The sequence below is a fragment of the Felis catus genome, chromosome D3 (genome assembly GCF_018350175.1).
Source record: "Felis catus isolate Fca126 chromosome D3, F.catus_Fca126_mat1.0, whole genome shotgun sequence".
NCBI lineage: Eukaryota > Metazoa > Chordata > Mammalia > Carnivora > Felidae > Felis > Felis catus.
Window position 1 is genome coordinate 71,043,041 of NC_058379.1, and position 21,154 is coordinate 71,064,194.

A 21,154-nucleotide genomic window follows, 5' to 3' on the forward strand; every position below is an offset into this window, starting at 1 on the left:
GATTGGATGTATTTACACTTTTCACCAAATATTTCCCAAGTGTCTGCTAACTTCCAGACATAATGCTAAACCCTATGGTCATAATGGTGAATATGGAGTGTACCATCTTGTCCCATGAAGCTCTAGACCTCAAAGAACTAGCACTTTGAAACTGGTTCATGATCTTTTAGGGTCAGGTGTCAGTGCCTTGAAAGTGGACTCATTTTAGTACTTAACAGATATTCATTTGAAGTATTGTTGAAAGGATTTCTATATCTTTTGGCCATGTATCAATATAACCATTAAGTCTTTTATATGTTCAAACAGCTATGATGATGAATGTGAGGAAAAGTGAAGTAATAAAAACCCAGTTAGAGGCTACTGTACAGCGTCATTTACACCATATTGTATTGATTCAAGAAGATCACAATTCTTCTAGAATCAAAAGGAGGGGGTCAAAGACCTTACATATTGATGATGTGATCTTGAGTGGAAAGATCACATCATAGAGGAGCATATTGAATGAGGTATATTGTGGCCATATTATGAAAATATATATACACTTCCGTTCCATTTTATCCTTCTGTGACAGCTCCTAATTTATTTTACATAAGGTAAAACTGAGGTTGAGGCTACTTAAATGTTTAACTTTGATGTATGAAACTTGACAGGGAAGAAAAAAAAATCATGTATATAGGACAGATTTTCCCATGACTCACAGGGATTTTGTATTGGTTACTAATGCTAATAATACTAGGATGCAAAGACTCATTAAATACTTGTTGTGTAAAAGAATGAATAAATGATTGAATTAGTATGAATTGAGGTGCTTAGGTCTTCCCAGGTGTTGTAGAAATGTTTAAAATATGGTTTATTTAATGACCATAGTTTTTAAATTTTATGGTTTGATTTTTGCACTGGTAAATTCATACGCGAAGTAGAGTCAAGGCCACTTGGATACTGGAGCTGTCTTGTTTCAGCTTAGGAAAGACATGCCTATGATTTGGTGGTTAGACTGTTGATGTCTTTAAATGGGAAATATGTACACCCCAGAAATAGACAAATACTGAAAATGAAAATACGTTTTGGTTTGGTGCTAGTTTACCTGAATACCACTGGACCATGATGGGTAAGATTTTTTTACCTTACTTGAGTGACATGACTATCACAGCTTTATAAGTATAAATGATGAAATACAAATACAAATGGTAAGGTATAACTGTATATACAGGAAAACTGCAAATGAGGTCATCATAGATTGGCTGTTAATGTGTGAAGACTGCATTATATTCTTTGGATGAATGATGTGCTTGAGTTTACATATATAAGTCACTTACAGTTGTGATTAAGTTGGAAAAAATATACAATAAAGCAGTAGTTATACCCTGAAAATTTTAGGAAGGATTGAATATCCCTAAAGGCAAATAAAAGGATGTCAACTCAAGATGGTGTTGACATTTTGTGAAAGCATCTAGACACCCTGAAGGAAGATGAAGTGTCTCAGTATCCTATATGGGCTAAATCCAATATACATTTCTTAAGCTTGGCATACAGTCAGCATTCTTGGGGGGCAGGCCAATACCAAGTGAGCATGAACAATATTTTGTTCAGTGTATCAGGATACACTAAAATATCTTCTAGATACACAGTTATGTAGTAGTCTAAAAGGTCAAAGAATGCATCACTCATGAAATTACCTATATTGTGTTATTGAAGTTGAACACATTGTGGTTTACTTAAAGGGACTATAATGTATGCAAGTTTCAGTCTTCCTTTAAGTTGTCTTTCTGTTCTGAAACAGATTATACATTTTCAAGAAATCTACTTAAGTGTAAATGATCACTATTTTTGAAATAATTAAAAAAAATAAGTTGGATGTTAGGCTGTTGAATAGACCTAATATCCAGAAGTTGCTAGGAAGGATGGAGTCATACAGCATTTTAACAAGTATCTTTAAATCTCTATGGAGAAAAATTACTGGTTTAGTTAGTATTTAACACTTTTGCATATTAAATCTGAACATCCTTGGTTTTGAATCTTAGTGAATGCATATATTTCTTTAGGATACACATTTTGAGGTACAATATCAATAGTGTGCACTGTGCAGGATGTGGGTGGTAGCTTCCTAGCCTAAATGGGACTGAACAAAATTTTGAAGTCATGATATTTCTTGGGAAGTATCAGTCCAGTTTTTCATAATTGTTACCTTGTGTACCCCACTAGAATAGATTCAACAGTTGTTAACATCAGTAGTTAATATTTTATCATTCTCTCCCCCTTCCCCCATTTCCCTCTCTTCTCCACTCACCTACCTTTTATCCTTTTGCTGAACCATTTAAAAATATATTTCAGACCATATGATACTTATCCCAAAATATACATGGTAAATGTCCTAAAAATAGAAACATTACCCCAACTAACTATATTATTATCATACCTTAAGAAAATTAACAGTATCTTAACATTCTCTAATATCCAGTCCATATTCAGACTTCCCCAATTGTCTCACCTAAGAATGTCTAATAGATTTCTTTGAAAAACAAAACAAAATATGATCAAGGCTTACAGGTTGTGTGCCCTTGTTGAATATTATAGTTGAGAAAATAGGCTCAAAAAATTGAGGTCGCATACACAATCATGTGTTGTGGCTTGCTTTTAAATTCAGGGCTGACTGGTGCCAAGGCCCTTGTTTACTTAATAGTGTTGTATAAGATTTCTAGTTATTACAATAGAGTGAGTGGCTAACTATACCTGGATGTCACATCTTAGGGAGTTATACTTTTAGGGATGCTTTGGGCAAGAGAGAATTAGGTGGCCGTGATCTACATTGCTTCAGATGGTATAGGGTAGAAATTTAGTCATGTTGAAGCAAAACAGGAAGAGGGTTAAAATAAAACAAAACAAAACACATAGGTGAGAATTCCCAGTTAGCTTAAGTCTTTTTAAGACCTAAAGAAAATGCAAACATTTGTTTTGGGTACTTTGGGACCTTTGCAGTTCTTTATCCCAGGATGGCTCCTCTTGACCTTAAATGGCCACTGTGGGTTAGTGTCCTATAATTCTAGAGAAGGGGGCTTCACTATTTTTTTTTTTTACCTAGGAGACACCTGTTTGTGTTTTTCTCATCAGTGGTGTCACACTGGATAATTTGGGGCTTTCATCATTTTGTGATGAATTTTATTTTTAAACCATAGGATCCTAGTTGTTTATTTCTCCATGATTCGAGAGCCCTATAGAGTACTTTATAAATTATGAATAATTAAGCTATTTCTCTGAGTCATACCATCTCCTCAAATGTTCTTGTTGTAGTTATTTTGTTTAAATGAGAGAGGTGTTATCTTCTCAACGATGTAAACTTTGTCCATCATTTGTGCCAAGGCAGTCCTTGGTCATACACCACCAGTCACAAGTGGCCTGGTATTTGACATCCATCTTAGAGCAGCTTAAACTCCCCTGGTAAAGCCACGTTCCTACCTACAACTTTCCAAAGCATGTAAGTTAATTTCTTCTGGAATTAATCCTGCTACCAAGTCTTAAAGTCATGGGTAAATACTCATCTCCAAGTGTATAGTCTCAAACTCTGTGTACAATGTAATCTTGATTCCTGAAACTGTCTATGAGAAATAATGGTTTTTCGTCATTTGTACTTAAGGGACGTGAACTTACTAGGGCTACTTCAGGGCAGTACCTTCATATCACAGATATGTGATATTTAACACTGATTTTTTAAGCCCAGGCACCCTCCCTTATGATTGTGTGAAGATCCAGAAATCTCTTGACCTGAGGAGATGCTTTTGGGAAAACAGGACTTGGGTATTTTCTCTCCTTTGTGAACTGAGAACTTAGTTTCTTCATCGTGAGGGTGATGGTATGGTACTTCGCTATACTTCTCAATATTAAAGACTCAAGTGCGAGAATTTTTTATTAGTAGTTCTATTGAAAAAATTAATAGTATTTCAATTTAGGCCTTCTTAAACCAACATATCAACCTAGGATCCTGCAGAAGTAAAATCATGCCATAATTAATAAATAATGGATTTCTAAATTATTATATTTGTATTTAGAAACAAATATTAGTTGGTATAATAAAGCTCCATGGTAATTTTAACTCCATAAGTGTATATATACCCATACTACTTGGTAATCGCGTTGGCCCATGTTAAAAAGAGCTCTCAGCATTCAGATAATTGCAGTGACGAAGGAGTTAACTGAACCGGAAGCTGATGAAGTGAGATGCTGGTAGCAGATGGTGTTGTCAAATAGAAGTATAATTGCATTAAAAAAATCCCTTCAAAATAGTTTCTCAAGCTTTAGGTAACTTAGATGACATTTAACAGGCTCTGGAAATCACTTAAATGGGTACAGAAATAAAAGAATTACAGAGGAAAATGTCACCATCTGAATTTGTCTTGAGTTTTATTGAGTCGAGACATCTGAGGCTCTGGTTAATACTTAGCAACTATTTACAACCCACAGAATAAAGCTTGTCATTGTTGCATTGTTTAGCTCATTTTGTGGGGAAGGTTTTTTGTGACAGTCTAGAGAATGTAATGGATTTAGTGCTCTAAAATATGAAGTCTGTGGGAAAAGAAAAATATAAATTATCTTAAAATCAAATATATAAAAACTCACTGGAGCTTTTAGAGAAAAGTAATTAATGCGATTGGAAACTACAGGAAATAGCCTTTTTTTCATTTTATAGTTTGTCACTATTATTGAATATGGCACAGCAAGAATTAAATGTAAAGTGCTTTCATAACATTTAGAAGCATTGCAAATATTGATGGGGAATCCAAGACTTTTGTTGGGGGGTGTAGGATATGTGAATGTTGAAGAAATAGACTCATAAAAATTTAGACTAGGACATAGGTACAATTACTAAATGTAACGTGGTTTTACAGGTAAGGAAAGTGAAGCCCAAACATGAACCAGAGCTGAAACTTTGATCTGGCCTCAAGGGTGTAAACCTTTTGCAAATATTCAAAATCTAAAAGACTTCAGGGCCAAGTATATACATATAAACCAGTTCTCTTGCTGCAAACCTGAGTGTAAGTGAAGCCCAGCATGAAAAACCCTAGGGTGGCAGGAGATGGTACTGACTGAGGGCGTGGGTTTGGGATCAAGTCCTGGTGCTCTGTTTCTTATAAACTTAAATGAGGTTACTTGTCTGACTTTGGTCAAATGTACAGTTATTACCAGGACCCAAGAGCTTCCTTGCAATGGTAGAATTATTATTATTTTTTTAATTAAAAATTTTTAAAATATTTATTTATTTTTGAGAGAGACAGAGACAGAATGTGAGTGGGTTAGGGGCAGAGAGAGAGAGGGAGACACAGACTGAAGCAAGCTCCAGTCTCTGAGCTGTCAGCACCGAGCCTGATGCAGGGATCAAACTCATGAGCTATTGAGATCATGACCTGAGCTGAAGTCGGACACTCAATTGACTGAGCCACCCAGGCGCCCCACAATGGTAGAACTATTAAATGCTGAAGAGGGCATGGTTTTATCTCTAAGCTCTTGGAACCATCTTTTTGGTTCTACAATTGTGGCTTGCCCACAGGTTCTATACAGCATTTTAACTGCTGCAAATACTTTCTTTTTTTAAACATCATTGATCTGTTAGATCATAAGTAGCAAAGATTCAGGGCATCTGGGTGGCTCAGTCCATTAAGTGCCCGACTTCGGCTCAGGTCATGACCTCACAGTTTGTGGGTTTGAGCCCCACATGGGGCTCTGTGCTGACAGCTCACAGCCTGGAGCCTGCTTCGGATTCTGTGTCTCCCTTTCTTTGCCCCTCCCCTGCTAATGCTCTATTTCTCACTCAAAAATAAACATTAAAAAAAGTAAGTAGCAAAGATTCTTAGGTTAGGATCCGAACAACCTGAAGAGCTTTCTCTTCTTTTAGGACAGTGGTTCCCAAACAGTGATCCCGGGACCAGCATCAATATCACATGAAAACTAACTAGAAATACAAGTTATTAAGCTACTCTCCAGAGCTACTGAATCAGGAATTAATTCTAGGGTAGGGAGCATCAAAAACGTTTAAACCAGAAATCTGTGTAAACAAACTTTCCAAGTGATTATCGTAGGGGCTAGAGTACCCTGAAGTTGTCAGCTTTATGTATTCTGATAAATAGGCCTGTAAAACATGTTCAGGTGTGTTATTTTGGTACCATCATCTAAAAAGAGGTATTAAAATTGTAGAGGGTGCAAGGAGCTATCTGTCCTTCTCTCCAGAGTGTGTCTCTTGGCGTTGCCTAGATTATTCCCCCAGAGACTCTGCTGAAATGTCAGGCCCCTATGTTTTCATGGCAACATTTCCTGCCTGCTGTATCAAGGCACTGAGGGGACTGTTAGTTCCTGTTTATTTAGCATCTCCCAGCATGAACTTATCACCTTATTGGCCAACCATGATGTCCTTGGGAATGGTAAGATGGTCAGGGCCCTGCAAACTAAACTATGGCCCAGAACCAGATAGGAGACATAACCTGGCAAGATGGGGATGGGGGAACACCCTCTGTCTTTTGCATGGGAAATAGCCTATGATTACTTCTCAGGTCCTGTCATCTGTCATGTTATCCAGCCTATCTTGCCTCTGGAAGGTAAGTGATAGCACTTGTCCTTGATCATAGAGATATGCTTGCTTTAGTATTTCTTCTGAAATAAGCCAACATGAATGACTTCTCAGCATCTCTAGCATATAGGAAATAATAATTTCATGTAACTTTCAGGATCCTGGTGGTCTTTAAAATAAAGTGTTTTTTCAGTATTGTTGGAAAATATGTTGCCCAGTTTTCTTTTTGTTAACGTTTATTTTTTGAGAGAGAGAGCAAGCGAGCTGGGGAGGGGCAGAGAGAGAGAGAGAGACCCAGAATCCAAAGCAGTTTCCAAAGCAGGCTGACATCTCAGAGCCTGATGCAGGGCCTGAACCCGTGAACTGCGAGGTCATGTCCTGAGCCGAAGTCAGATGCTTAACTGACTGAACCACCCAGGCACCCCTGTTGTCCAGTTTTCTTAGGGAACATAAGGGTGAATGGCTTACCAGGATAATGTCACTCCAATATTCCTGTCTCTGAGTTCTGTATTCTTTTTGTATATTGTATATTAAGGGATTTATGGCATCTCAACTTCATTTACTCTAGATCACTTTTGAATCCAGGTTTTGGTCAAATAACTGAGAAAATATTTAGAACTGCTCCCAGTTGCTTATGACAACACATTGAATCCAGCATCTGATAATTGCACTGGCATCGATGCATTCACTACAATTTCAAATCAACTTTCTTTTCCTTTGTCTAGTGGCCTCAGAAGCATCCTCATACATGTTCTCTAATTTTCTTTCTGTGACTAAACCTTTGCTTCAGGGTCTGATTTTTGCCTCATACTTGTGTCATCTTAATTAAGTGTTTAGAGCTATTATGGGGCATTTGGGTAGAGCATGGCGAAAACTGCATCCCTTTTTAAGATACATGTCACAACCTGGGTCATTATAGGGTCTTCATGCAAGGAAGAAATCACTGAAATAGCAAGGGAAAAATTCTCCTGCCAAGGGAGTCATGGTAGATGTTGGGTGTTAGGGTATGGTGTGGGTCATCTGCCTCCTCTCATATTCCCCCATTACAATTACTAAGATTTCATTTTCTTTTATTAATATTTTAACTTACCTAAAAAGATCTGACAAGATCATCTGGCATATTTCAGCAACCTACAGGATCAAACAGTTTGATTTTCAGCTATCTTAACCCTGTAGCTCTGAGAGGTAAGAGATTATTTTATTACAATCACAGAGAGTTCCTGATTTTTTTTTTTTTTTTACTGCCCATTCCTAGAGCCAAGAACTTCATATTTTGATCTTGTCATGCTATTTCTTCAGGTGGTCCAATACTGTTTGAAGCATACCCCCCACCCCCAGTTCTATAGTGCAAGTTCTTAATTAAAAATATTAGAAACCATATGGTTCTCTCAAGCCTTGCCTTCAATGGGCATATCACTCCAAGTGACTGTAGGAAATAATTTATATTTTTGCACTGCATGCCATAGACTGCCAAACTTATGAATCATCATCTCCCTAAGGCCCTATTTTCCCTTTTCTCTGAGGCCACATTGCTTGTTTCAATCCGGTGTTTTAAATGTAACCACTGTAAATCAATATAAGCTAACTGAAGCCCAAAAGGAATTAACTAAAATATATTGGGCAAACCATAGAATCTCTAGAAGGTTCAGGGAAACAGGCTCAACTGCCACCATTAGGTATGATGTGAAAATTGTATTGCTGCTCTGGGTAAACCACTTGACTCAGTGGCATAGAACTGAGTGTTGCTAGAGCCACCATCACTGTAGTTTTGGGAAAATGGTTCTTGCTGTTGCCATACCCTTGCAGGCAGTATGACAAGCAAATCTTTAGCTTTGTCAACTGGTTTCCTGTCACAGTTTGTGGGTACATTGATTTATAAAGCCTGGTTTACCCACCTATGCTCTAACTGGGTGAACAGAGAAAATGAGCTTTTAGCACTTTCATCTTTCAGAGTGGGAAGTGGTAACTCCTTAAAATGTAAAATATATAATATTGTGAGTGACAGTTTTACTGTGAAAACAAAGTAACAGACAAGGATGCTTATTGTATAAAGGCTTTCAACATGGATACCTTGTGTTTTGGACACTTAATATTGTCACCTTTTGTTCTTGAAGGCTGTTTGCTGCATTTCATGGCGCTGTAGATTTATTCATTTAACAAATATGTGTTAACTGTTTTCTATATATTTCTCCTTTAGAATATCATGACTAATTACCCGAGAAAGACATAGGAAATTACTGCTTACCTTCAGACTGCATATAATCTTAAAAGCATACTTCTAAGCAACATTTATTAAGTATGCATTTTGCACTTTGGGGGAGTTAGACACATTTACTTCTCTTTGGGTAGTTCTACTAGAGAGTTATTATCTTTTTTGATAGTAAATGTAGCCTCATAGGGTTCAATTAACTTGCCCAAGGTCATGCAAGTAGGAGAGGGAAAAGTTCAGTTCATTCCAGGCCTAAGTCATGATTTGAGGAAGAGTCCGATCTCAAGAAGAAGAATAGGGCAGAGGAAATACCATGAGATGAGAATTTGGCCCCATATCAAAAGATTCCGACTTTAGTAATGTTGTGGGACATTGGCAGAATACTGAGGATATTGGCAGAAAACTGAGTAGAATTTTAAAAAATTGCCAAGAGTAGAGTGATTCCATGCTGAGAACATGGTGTCCCCTTTACCACTGAGCTTCCTATAAGATGAAGAAAACTCTTATCATGGCTCAGTAATAAAGGTCAGGCAGGCAGTATTGACAGATTTTCTTGTTAAATAAGCTGGCCACAGAATGATGTTTTTACCAGTACATGGACCTTCCCAACACACAAAAGTCCATAATAATTAACAATCCCATTGATTATTTCTAGGTCTAACTTACCTACTGGGTTGTTGGGTTGGTTTGGCTTATGTTGATTGCCTCAGGGCTTAAGGGTTGAGCCTGCACATGACTGACAGCCCAGTAACCCATTGGGATTTGACCTAAAAAAGCCAGAGACTGGTTGAGGTCAGCAACCACCATTTCTCGTTAAAGAAACACAGGTGCTCTGGTAAGAGGTAGATAGTTGTACTAGATGGATTAATTTGTGGGCTAAGTATTCTGTGGTGGTTGTGGTGATGGTGGTAATGGTCACAGTTATGTTGGTGGTCATGACAAGGGCAGTAGTAGCATCTGGAAAGTATGTGTGAGAGATCTTACCTAGCAGAATAACTTAGCTCCAATAAAATCTCTAGAGAAAATTTACTTAAAAATAGCACTAGAGTGATTCAGCATTTACTAGGTAGAAATACCTCTTCTCTTTGGAGTTTGGAGCTACAGTTAGGAGGCCACACTTCTTTCCAGGCCAGTTAGAGTGGGGAAAAAATGCTTCTGTCTATAATAAATCAATAGCTTGAGAAATTCTTGCATTTTTGTCAGCCGTCTGTATCTTGCAAACTTTTGTACCTTATAGGAGACTCTAAAACTCTATTGCATTATGTTTCCTAATGTTAGCTATATACCTATAGCACATATATGTATTTATTTGTACATGTCTATACACCTATATTCATTTATATATTCCCATTTAGGCATAAGACTTAAACCTAGATTCTGAATCATTGGTCTTGGGTGCTATTGAATTTGTATTCTAACTTGCCTGCAAATCATGGTACAGTATTTAGTACAGTGTTTGTATCTTCTAGAAGGCATTGTTGGTGTTTTGTGCCTATATGACAGGTGCACAGAATTCTAAAGAGAACCAGGCCCTAGTGTGCCCCTATTCTGGAAATCTAACAATACAGTGCCATTGTCTGTTTTGGGATTGGAAGGGAATTTAGGGAGCATTGTGGTTTATAGTTGAAAGTTCCTGGCTTGAATCATGGGGCTACTGTTTACTAGTTGTGTAACCTTGATTACGAAATGCAGCACCTTGGCTCAGCCTCTTCATCAGTGTGATGGGGTTTATGATTCAACCTCCTTAAGGTTGTTGAGAAGACTAAATGAGTGTAGATATTGCCTAGCATGGTATATCTTGTGTGCAACAAATATTATAAAATTAATGAACTGGAAGGAATATTAGGAGTTGATAATGTAGATCCAACTTCTCATTCTTCAGATTAAGTCTGGGGCCCAGAGGGATGAAATAACTTACCAAGAGTTTTTACCAAATGAGTGACAGAGGTGGGACGGCACTCTAACTATATTCCCCTGAAAATACTAAGGAAATGAACTCAGTGTCCTCTTGTTACAGAGCAGGTGAATCATGCAACAGTGCAAAATGGAAGATATTTCCCTTTATGTTTCCAAAGCTGGAAGAAAATTCTATAGTATTAGCATAGCTTCCCAAATCAGACCTCCTCTTCTGAATTTTGGAGTCCATATTTACTATTTCTTGAATTTCCAGTTAGGAATTTTAGAAAGCCAGAGCTGGCTTACAAAACAAACAAACAAAACCCCCCCATATTTATTGAGGTATAATTTACATTCCACAAAACTTGGGTCTTTTAAGTGTGAAATTCAATGATTTTTAGTAAATATATTAAGTTCTATCACCACAATCCAGTTTTAGAACATTTTGATTAGCTCATGCACATCCCTTGTACCTGTTTACAGTTTGCACTTCTCTTCCTAAGCCTCGGGAAACCATTAATCTACTTTCTGTCTCAATAGTTTGCTTTTCTGGACATTTTGTATAAATGAATTTATAGAATATGTGGCCTTCTGTGTCTGGCTGCTTTGATTTAGCATCATGTTCTCCATGTCCCCCATGTTGTAGCATGCACTGTGTTTTCTTTTCATTGCTGAATCTATTTTGACTTTCAGTATAGGTTCTATTGATGTAACAGGGAAGTGAGAGGGGGGCAAGGAATGGTTTCACTCTCTAAGTTTGTCATCTGATGTGCCTGATTCTACAGAGTTGCCCAAAGAGCAGCTTCCCACAGGGAATTCACCAAGGTTGAGTCCTCTGGCCCTCTTCCCAGGCTGCAGGGAGGAAATGTTTACATCCTTATTTCTGATGATTATGCCACTAAATGGTTGGAAAATTGCCCAAGTAGGAGGCAGCAACTCAGATTCCAGCAGGTTAATAACAGCCTTGAAGTATACATTAGTGAGGGGACAGGGATGCACCTGCCACTGAACTTAGGGGTTTGGGGAAAGGCGTGAATCTTCATGGGGAGGCCACAGGATGGGTTGTGGAAGTGCCACAGCTGGGGGTGACCCTGGCAGGGGGCAGGTGTGTTTTCCAGCTTCTTTAGTTGTGAGAACAAAGTGTAGTAGTCAGTAGTGGCTCAGTACACAGGTTTGAACCTCAGAGTTGGGTTGACCATTGGACTTCGAACAGGTGGTGAGGCCTCTTGGAGGCTTTGTTTGCTTGTGTGTAGTGGGCATATGGTACAGACTCCAGAGCTGGGCAAATTAAGATGATGCAGACAGAATGCTTAGGATTCTAGCAGCTAGAAAATTTTCAGCAGATAGTAGCTCTTAATTTTTAACTCCTTGACACTAGAGAGTCAAATATAGTGTTGTTGGCTCCCTTTCTAAGTGTCTTTAAAATTAACTGGGATTAATACAATCCTACATTTCTAAAATAATAGAGAATTTGAGGGATTAACAGAAATCATTTTATCTTAGAACTCATGAGCTAGTTTGCTTTCTTCTTTCATTTCCCTCACTCCTCTTCCCCTACCTTCTTCATAATATAACTGAAATCATAATAGAAGTGCAATTCACACAGCTAATATTTATGGTGTCCATGTTAAAGTTTTTTTTTTAAACTTTACTACATTTGTTCTCACATAAGTTCTAGGGAAAGCTATCATTATTATCCCCATTTTAATATTAGAGGTAATGTGATCTGTCCCAAGCCAAACTTTTCATAAATGGTGAATCCCATTGTTAGATCTTGAGAGTGAGATACCATATTAGTCTTCTTGGGATACTGTAACAAATTACTATTAGGTAGGTGGCTTAAAACAACAAATGATTTGTTTTTCACATTTCTTGGAGGCTAGCATTCTGACATTAGGATGTTGGCAGAGTTGATTCCTCCTAGAGGTTGAGGGAGAATCTGTTCCATGTCTTCATTCTAGCTTTTCATAGTTGCTGGCAATCTTTGGTGTTCCTTGGCTTGTGGATGTATCACTTCAGTCTCTGTCTTCACATGGTGTTTGTCTCTGTGGGTGTGTCTTCTGTGTTTCTGTGTCTGAATTTCCCACTCCTTCCTCTTGCAGAAATACCAGTCATTAGATTTAGGGTCCACTATAATCCAGCATGGCCTCATTGTAACTAATTGTATCTGCAGAGACTTTATTTCCAAATAAGAACACCTTTTGAGGTTCCAGGTGGATATGAATTGGGGGAGGGCACTGATCAATCTTACAGATTTGGAAACAGTCCTCAGTAGAACATGAGACACAGGCATTTAAATAATATTAGTGCAAAGTTTAATCAGTATGTTAGAGAATGAGGATGGCAAGGAGGGGATTCTGGACAGAGACCACAGCTGGAGCTAAGGGCTGCTGTGTTCTAAACAGTTCTTGTTGAGTTGTTGAGTTGCAAAGTGAATACCAGATGCGTTTTGAGAAATGGAGGTCCTTACATATTTACCAAAGGAGTAGAAGATAGTAGAGCCACTGAGTATTTCAGAGGTTGTCAATGACTTGGCTTATAAATCATGGAGAGGTCACCTTCTTTGATTTTGTTCATTTATTCATAAGCTGGGTGGAGTCAGGAAGAAAGGAGATTAAGTGAGCTCAACTGGTATACCCAGAGGAGAGGTGAGGGAGGAATAGACAGGGAGGGTTGGAAAGGACAGGTTGCCACATGAAGATGCTGGGGTTTGTACTTAGCCTTCTTGAATAAGAACATAATTTGATCTTTTAAAATTGAACTCTTAAAACAGAGATTGGTAGCAGCTGTCTGTTGGAATGGAAAGCATATGATGCAAGCCCAAACAAGAATCTTATATAAAGGTAAAACTCTACCAAAATATCACCTTAAGAAGGATGTTTGAAACTAATAGGCCAAGAATAACTGCAGCATTTTATAGGTTGTGTGGCAGTAAAACCTTAATGAGTGAAGAGCCTGAGTTCATGAATAGGGGAATTGCAAGTCCGATTCCTACTCCATTATTGGACCAGAAACTGAGGGAGTAAGCTGGATACAGGCAGCCTTTATGGAGGAATGTAGTGCCAAGCCAAAAATTTAAGCCTGGGGGAAGAGCACAAATAATTCAGTGGATCCTAAGTAATCTGAGAGAGCAGGGACTGTGTCTGCCATGGTCATTGCTGTCTCTCTCATGCCAGAGAGTATCAGAATTTAGCAACTTCTGAGAAGGTTTTAAGCATAAGGGAAAAAGGACAATTCAGAGATTCTTGCACAGCCTGGGGCAGGAAAGGGCAGAGATGGTTAGTGTGCAGATGGGCCTCTACCACTGGTGGGTTTAAAGATGTTGTTCATCCAGACCTAAATTTCTAATCAGAATGCCCACATCCGCCTGGTGTGGTTGTGACTAGGTGCTGGTCTAGCTTACCCTTGCTAGCGGTGGCTGGCCGTGGCACAATTGCATAATTGCTCCATTTGCCTTGTTCTTAGCATTTAGTCCTGTCTGTACTCAACACTCTCAGATGCCAACCCTGCTACTCTTTTTTCTGACTGCATGTTACCTTTGGATAAGAGTCACGGTTTCTTTTCTCACTGGAGCTTTGTCTCCCTCTATTCTGATCCAGCCATGCATACCTAGAGCCTTGAACCCACTCACAAGGGGTCCAACACCTCAGCAGTGTCTTTACCTGGGTATCGCTGAACTCAGGAGTGTGACTTAGATAAGGATTGGAGAACAGTGGGAAACCAAACTAGGTCCATGTAGTAGAGAACTAGACAAAGGAGCCAGTTCTTGAAGGAAAAGAAGAGGAAGCTACCGAGTTTTGGAGACATTTGAACACAGTCTTGATTAGTGGCAGTTTCTGTTCACTGTCTCCTTCATGTTGAAATAATGAGAGATCAAACAATCCCCAAAGTATAACCCTCGAAAGCACCGTAGGCCCCAAGTTTTATGAAAAATAGGACCACTTCATTGCATTTCATTAACGCATTCATTGAATTATCTTTCCTTAAGTCTCTGCCACATGCAATGTGCTGGGCTTCACATAGGCAAATCTAGAGAGGACCTGGAGTTGCTGTTCCTTCTGCCCCACAGAATTTAATAGGTTGTGGGACTCATGAGCTCGTTACACTTAAACAAAATACAAGGCAAAAAAAAAAAAAAAATGGAAAGAGTGACAGAGACCATACCAAGTAGAGGGTTCCAAACTTGAATTTGAAACCCAATTGCATTATGCCTTCCCTACCCAGTTGACCTAAAGTGCAGATGGGGCAGGGAAGCAGTTTCTATTGTCTAGAATTCTAGATCAAACCTGCCTTTGGCCTGGCCTGGTTGTGTAGTTGGCAGTGGAATTGCCTGCCTGCACCTCCAGACAACTGCTCTTCAAACTTACCCAAGTGATTGGCAGAATCCTGCAGTTGGCTATTCTGTAATTAACCCTGCTGACAGCTCCCTAGGTCGTTCTCTGGGCAGGTGGCTTCCTCAACAGCAACTCAACAGGATATCCTCTGCTCCACTCCCTTTGAGTGCAGGAGGTTCTATTTATAAGCTGATCTGTCCCTGAGGGAGATTTCTTCCATCCAAAAGCAAGGAGGGATAAGGGCCTTGTGCAGGTTTTTAATCACTGAAACCACAAAATGAGAGGGGCAGGGACTAATTTGCCTAATTTGCCCCCTGGGGTCCATCCAGAGTTTTATCTTTGGTACAATTGTCCATTCTTTGCTTGCTGAGCCCCAAGAGTTTAAACTCCCAGAGCTCTGTCTCCAATGTTTCTTCCTGCCTGTTTACTTTCCCCTTTGGCCCTCTTGGCATTTAATTCATTTCTATAGCACATGGTGAGTATCTCTTATTTGCTGAGCACTTTGGAAGGTGAACTAAGACACAGTGCTTGGTCTCAGATTGTTCACATTATTTGGCCTGAAGCAGACCTTTCTTTCTCTTTCCTTCTGGCACTCTTGGCAGATATTTGGAAGAGCAGGAAAAATTGCTTCCAGTAACCACTTCCACTCCCCAAACTCTGTAGATTTTTATTATAGTATTTGTATATGCATATTTTTAATAAACTATAAATATGTAAGAAAATCTAGCTTTGGAGTCAGAAATTTCATGTCGAGTTATAGATTAGGTATGTTATCTCTGTGACCTTGACCTCTTTGATTCTCATTTCCCTTAAGTATAAAATTATAGGGCTGGTCTGAGGATTAAACTAAAATAGCACAAGGCAGCAGCAAGACAGGTCCTCAGGAAATGCCTGTTCCCCATTATTTCCTCTCTGTCCTCCTAGAGAGAGGGATGACATTTTGTCCATTTTTTTTTGCCTTTCACTAACTGTCTGAGCTTTACACATGAAAGGTGCAGAGTAAAAAAGTTCTTGTTGATGAAAACAAATGAGTAAATTGAATGAATGAATGGCAGTCTATCACCTCTTTTCAGAAGCAAGGCAAAAGGGGGAGTGAGTATAGTGGGATTTGGGAAGATGGGCAGAAGGCAGATATAAAAGAAGGCTTTTCAATGTGGAGTCTTGAAGGGCATCAGTTCACCTAAGCTTGAGAGGTAATGAACCCAGGAGAAAGATGTATGGGGTGGTGAGTTAGTGCTGTCTGTCTGGCTACAGGAGGACCATTTTTTTAGAGCCTTTTTGGGACAAGATCTGTTGAATAGTGAAGCAGGCAGTTTGTGTGACCTTGGGCCATTGTCTAGGGGCTCAGCTCTTTTTGGATACTCAGTAGATGCCTAGTCTTTTCTACTTGTAAGCCTCACTGTTCCTTTTTCACACTGATCCCTTCTTGCAGTCCAGTCCAAAGGAACACCTACCCAGGGCCCTGCCCTTGAGAGCTCCACATGTAACCACATTTTTTTTTTTTTTTTTTTATTTTTGGGACAGAGAGAGACAGAGCATGAACGGGGGAGGGGCAGAGAGAGAGGGAGACACAGAATCGGAAACAGGCTCCAGGCTCTGAGCCATCAGCCCAGAGCCTGACGTGGGGCTCGAACTCCTGGACCATGAGATCGTGACCTGGCTGAAGTCGGATGCTTAACCGACTGCGCCACCCAGGCGCCCCAACACATTTTTGTTTTAAAGATCCTTTATTTCCTCTGTCATTCAAGATCCTGCATGACCTGTAATTTTAAACATCTATTCTTTAATGATCACTGTTTAGGTCCCAGGGGGAAAGTTCCTTCACCCCCTCATATCCTATCTTCAGAACAAGGTGACTACAAAGGAGTATTGGAAGGCTTATCGGCCGTGATGTGGTTGGTGTCCTAGATTCTGTTTTGGCATGCAGGAAGGATTTGAGCAGTGGTGCTTAGGTAAGAGGAAAGACAGATTAATTTGTCAAATCTTTCCTCTCAGCATGAATGCAATAAATTCTTGCATAATGAACCGTCCTTTCCCCGGAGTGCCACGTGTCCATTTTCTTCTCTTCATGTTCTTCTAATCTGTAGATCTAGATGTACTCCAGGATTACACAATATCCTTTGCAGTTACACATGAAAAAGGAACACTTTGCAATATTGAATCATTTATATTTTGAAATTATTCTAAAGTAGACTTAGATATGCGCATGGAGCATGATACTGATTCTTTAATCCATGGGCTTAGGTACAGCTTTACGGGATAGTGAAAATTGTGACAGGTCACAATGAGTTTTAAAAATCTAATATTTTTGCCATGTTTTTATCCCTGTGAGCCATACAGTATTTAAACATGGTAGGTATGATTCAGCATTTCTGAATCTAACTATTGCTTTAAAATTGGTGATTCCAGTTACCAAGTGCAAGAGCAGTTAGTACTTGTGTGACCCTGAGAGTAAATGCCTCCTTATATTTTGCATTCTGGGTGCTTTATTTGCCTCACCCCAGTCCAACCCTGCCTTAAAGGACTAGCTACTAAATAATTCCTTTTTTGTGGGCCATACAGTCTCATCACAACTATTCAACTCTGCCACTGTAGCACAAAAGCACCCATAGACAATATATAAATGAATAGTCTTGGCTGTGTTCAACAAAATTTTATTTACAGAAGCAGGCAACTGACTTGACCCATGGGTCACAGGCTTCGCTTACTTTTCATGTCATCCAGAGTCACTATGGTTTCTTCCTCAAATATTTTTCTAAAACCCATGTAGATGGACCTGTGATCTGCTTGAACATGGTTGTGCTAGAGGAAAGGAAAGGGTTTTTTTATTGGACTTAGCAATTAAGTGCTCAGAGCAAGAAGGGGCATATTATTTCAGCTCACAATTTATTGGCTAGAATTAGTCCTAGATCCTTACCCTCAGAGGTCATCACTGTGATAAGGGTTCAAATTGGGTGTACAGAGGAGAAAGAGGTCAAATCTAATCAATGAGTTTAGGGAAGGATTTATACAAAGATTTATACAAGTTACATTTGTTCAGGGCTTCCAAGCATAGATATGTTTCCAAAATCTACTTTGAAATTATTATAAACATTAGGATTTATTTGCTATATATATTTCAATTAGAGTTAGTATGGGATACATACCATACCAACTCTAATATGTACATATTTATATACATGTGTATATATTCTCATGTTTTTATTTGCAAATTATATGTCTAAATCTTATGTAGTTTACTTTTTTTTTTTTTTTTTTTTTTTTGCAGATAGCATATGGTTGGGTGCTACATTTTTATTCATTGTGAAATTCTGTTTTAACTCTGTTTAAACATTTAAACTTACCGACATGGATGATAGATAATCTTGCCAGTTGTTTATCCCATCTGCTTTTTTTTTGTTGTTTTTCTGCAGGCTTTTGGATTTTTAAAAATAATTCTTTAATTTTCAATATTAGCCTGTCTATGCCTGTTTCAAAATTTTTTGTGGTTTCTCTCAGGTGGATAGTATATGTCTTTAATAACAACCTATTTTCAAATATTACACCATTTTACAAGTAGTACAATAACCTTAAATTATTGTACTTCTAATTGCCCACTTAATTTTTGCTATTCTTGTCATATACATCATTTTTATATATTCTATGTACCCAAAGTCCAATGTGACTGTTTTTTTCCAGAGTTAATTATCTTTTACAGTGATTAAAAATAAGAAAAATGGGTCTTTTATATTAAGTTGCTTTTGAAATACTTAGAATAATTATTTTTTTAATAGATCCCTGTTTTTGTAATACAGGTCTCCTGGTATTGAATTCCCTAAAATTTTGTTTGTCTAAAAGGAGTTCATTTGTATTTGGAAGATAGTTTCCTTTAGTTTGGTACTATTTCAGCACCCTGAGAAAGTTGCTGTATTGTCTTATAGCTTGCATAGATTTTGACAAAAAGTCTGCCGTATTTCTTTTTCTGCTTCAAACACTTTTGACTGCCTTTAAAAATTTATTTATTTTTTTTGGCTTTTCGTAGTTTGAATATGAAACTTTTTAAAGTTTTTTTGATATTCTGGGTTTTGGTTCTCTGTGATTCTAAAAAATGTTTAGCTATGATTCCTTCAAATATTTTTTTAAAATTTTCTTTCACATCTCTTGGAATTCCAAACACACATCTGGTATTGTCCCTCACTATATTCTGTTTTACCCCCACACTGTGTTTTCTCTTTGTTTTTTGGTTTTTAGTTTAGTATCTATTGACCTTCAAGTTCACGGACCATTTTCTTGGCTGTTTTGAGTCCACTGATGAGTCTGTGGAAGACATTCTTAATATTTGTTATCATGGCTTATTATGCCTACCATTTTTGTTTTACTCTTTATTATAGTTTCTGTTAAAATTTTTCCATGTATTCATGCATGTTATTTACCTTTTCCACTAACATATTCATGATATTTAATTAATCTTTTAAATTTTATTTCTGGTAGTTCCAACATATGGATCATATGTGATTGTGCTTTAAAATTTTTTTTTGTTTATTTATTTTTGAGAGAGAGAGCATGAGTGGGGGTCGGGGAGGGGCAGATAGGGAGACCCAAAATCCAAAGCAGGCTCCAGGCTCTGGGTTGTCAGCACAGAGCCTGACACGGGGCTTGAACTCATGAACTGTGAGATCAAGACCTGAGCCAAAGTTGGACACTTAAACAACTGAGCTACCCAGGTACCCCTGTGATTCTATTTTGAAAAAATTCCTGTAGATAATGGCCTGTAGTTGTTTTTCATACGTCTTGTTATTTTTGAGTGACTGTGAGATATTTTATGTGTAATGGTAGTGACTGAGGTAAGAATATGTATGCTTTATACTGGGCACATCACTTAATTTCCTAGGCTGCCATTGTGGGGTGTTGACTAAATTAAGTCAGTAGTTGAGCTGGATTTGGATTTTCTAGTTCATATGCTCACCTTCAGTGTGCCATTGACTTCAGATTTCTCAGTCCTTTGTATGTAGGATGGAGTCTAGTTTGCTGGAGGCTTTTCTTCAGCGTTCCTGATTGACACTCCAGTTTTGGCCTCCCCTGTACTCTCTTTCCTCATAAACAGTCTCTTGCTCTATGCTCCTGATTTTCCTGTGGTAGTAGACTTGTTAGCCTGATGGTTAGGGCCAGAGGTCTTCTTGGTTATCCAGGTCCACCCTTAGCCTCAATCATGCCCAGTGTGTCTGGGTCTCAGGAGTAGGCCTTTTTCATGATCCTGTCTTTCCCCAAGAAGTAGAAGACCAATGGTCTGAACCCAGGATGATTTATTACCTGCTTTCTGTTCTTTCTTCTATACTTGCAGCTGTAAGCCTTCTTCAGCTGTACCCCGGGGCCACAGTATGATACCCTTACCCCAGGAGCTTAAAGCTTTTGTTTCTGAAGGGAAAAGAGTGCAAGCAAGGCTTTTGTGACCTTCTCAAACCTGTGCTGGTTTCCTCCCTGAGGATTACACTGCTAAGATTTTCTGATTTACAGTCTTGCCTCCATTTTTTTTAAATGAGCCCCCAGTAGAGGTGTGTGGAGAAAAGCCCGAGAATGAGTGACAACCCACTTAGTGTTTGTAGCTACCCCAAACCAGGGTTTCCATGCCTTCATGCTCTCCACATTCCTATAACAATTCACTAAAAAAATAATCAAATTCTTTATCTATCCACTTGTATGCTGGCCTCCTCTTCCTCTTATGCTTTGCCCCAGACTAGTGTCTGACTTTACTAACTGCTTGCCCTGAAATACAAGCTCTCTGGGCTCAAGAAAATTTATAATCTTTATAGATTAGATGGTAGTTTATTATAGTGGGAATAATGTTCTTCCTGACTTTCTATATCCTGGTCTGAAGTCTGTTTGGAATGACATCTATTCCCTGGGGATTGTATTCTGTTTCACACACTTTGGACAATATTGATGGAGAAGAAGATCATGTTCTATGGCTTCACTACCGTATCTAGTTTATAACAAGTAACTCAGACATAATTATGCTGTGAACTTCTGTAAAATTACTTTGTGAGATTATTTCTAAGCACATTTGAATACAAAAGCCTTTTTCTTAGATGTTTGAAGACTTAGGTCATGATCGTGTTTGTGCCACTTTCTAGCTTAGTGATCTTTGAACAAGTTACTGGACCTTCCTCCCCCCCCCCCCCAACT

General features: G+C 38.6%; 1 long non-coding RNA gene across 2 annotated transcripts in view; it reads right to left on the reverse strand.

Moving 5' to 3' along the window:
- Positions 1 to 17,630: 17,630 nt before the first annotated feature.
- LOC109493062 overlaps positions 17,631 to 21,154 on the reverse strand; it is a 59,805-nt gene continuing 56,281 nt past the window's right edge. For both annotated transcript variants that reach the window (XR_002147086.3, XR_002147087.3), the window contains exon 4: positions 17,631 to 17,794. This is a non-coding gene — a long non-coding RNA (uncharacterized LOC109493062). The remainder of the gene's footprint in view (positions 17,795 to 21,154) is intronic.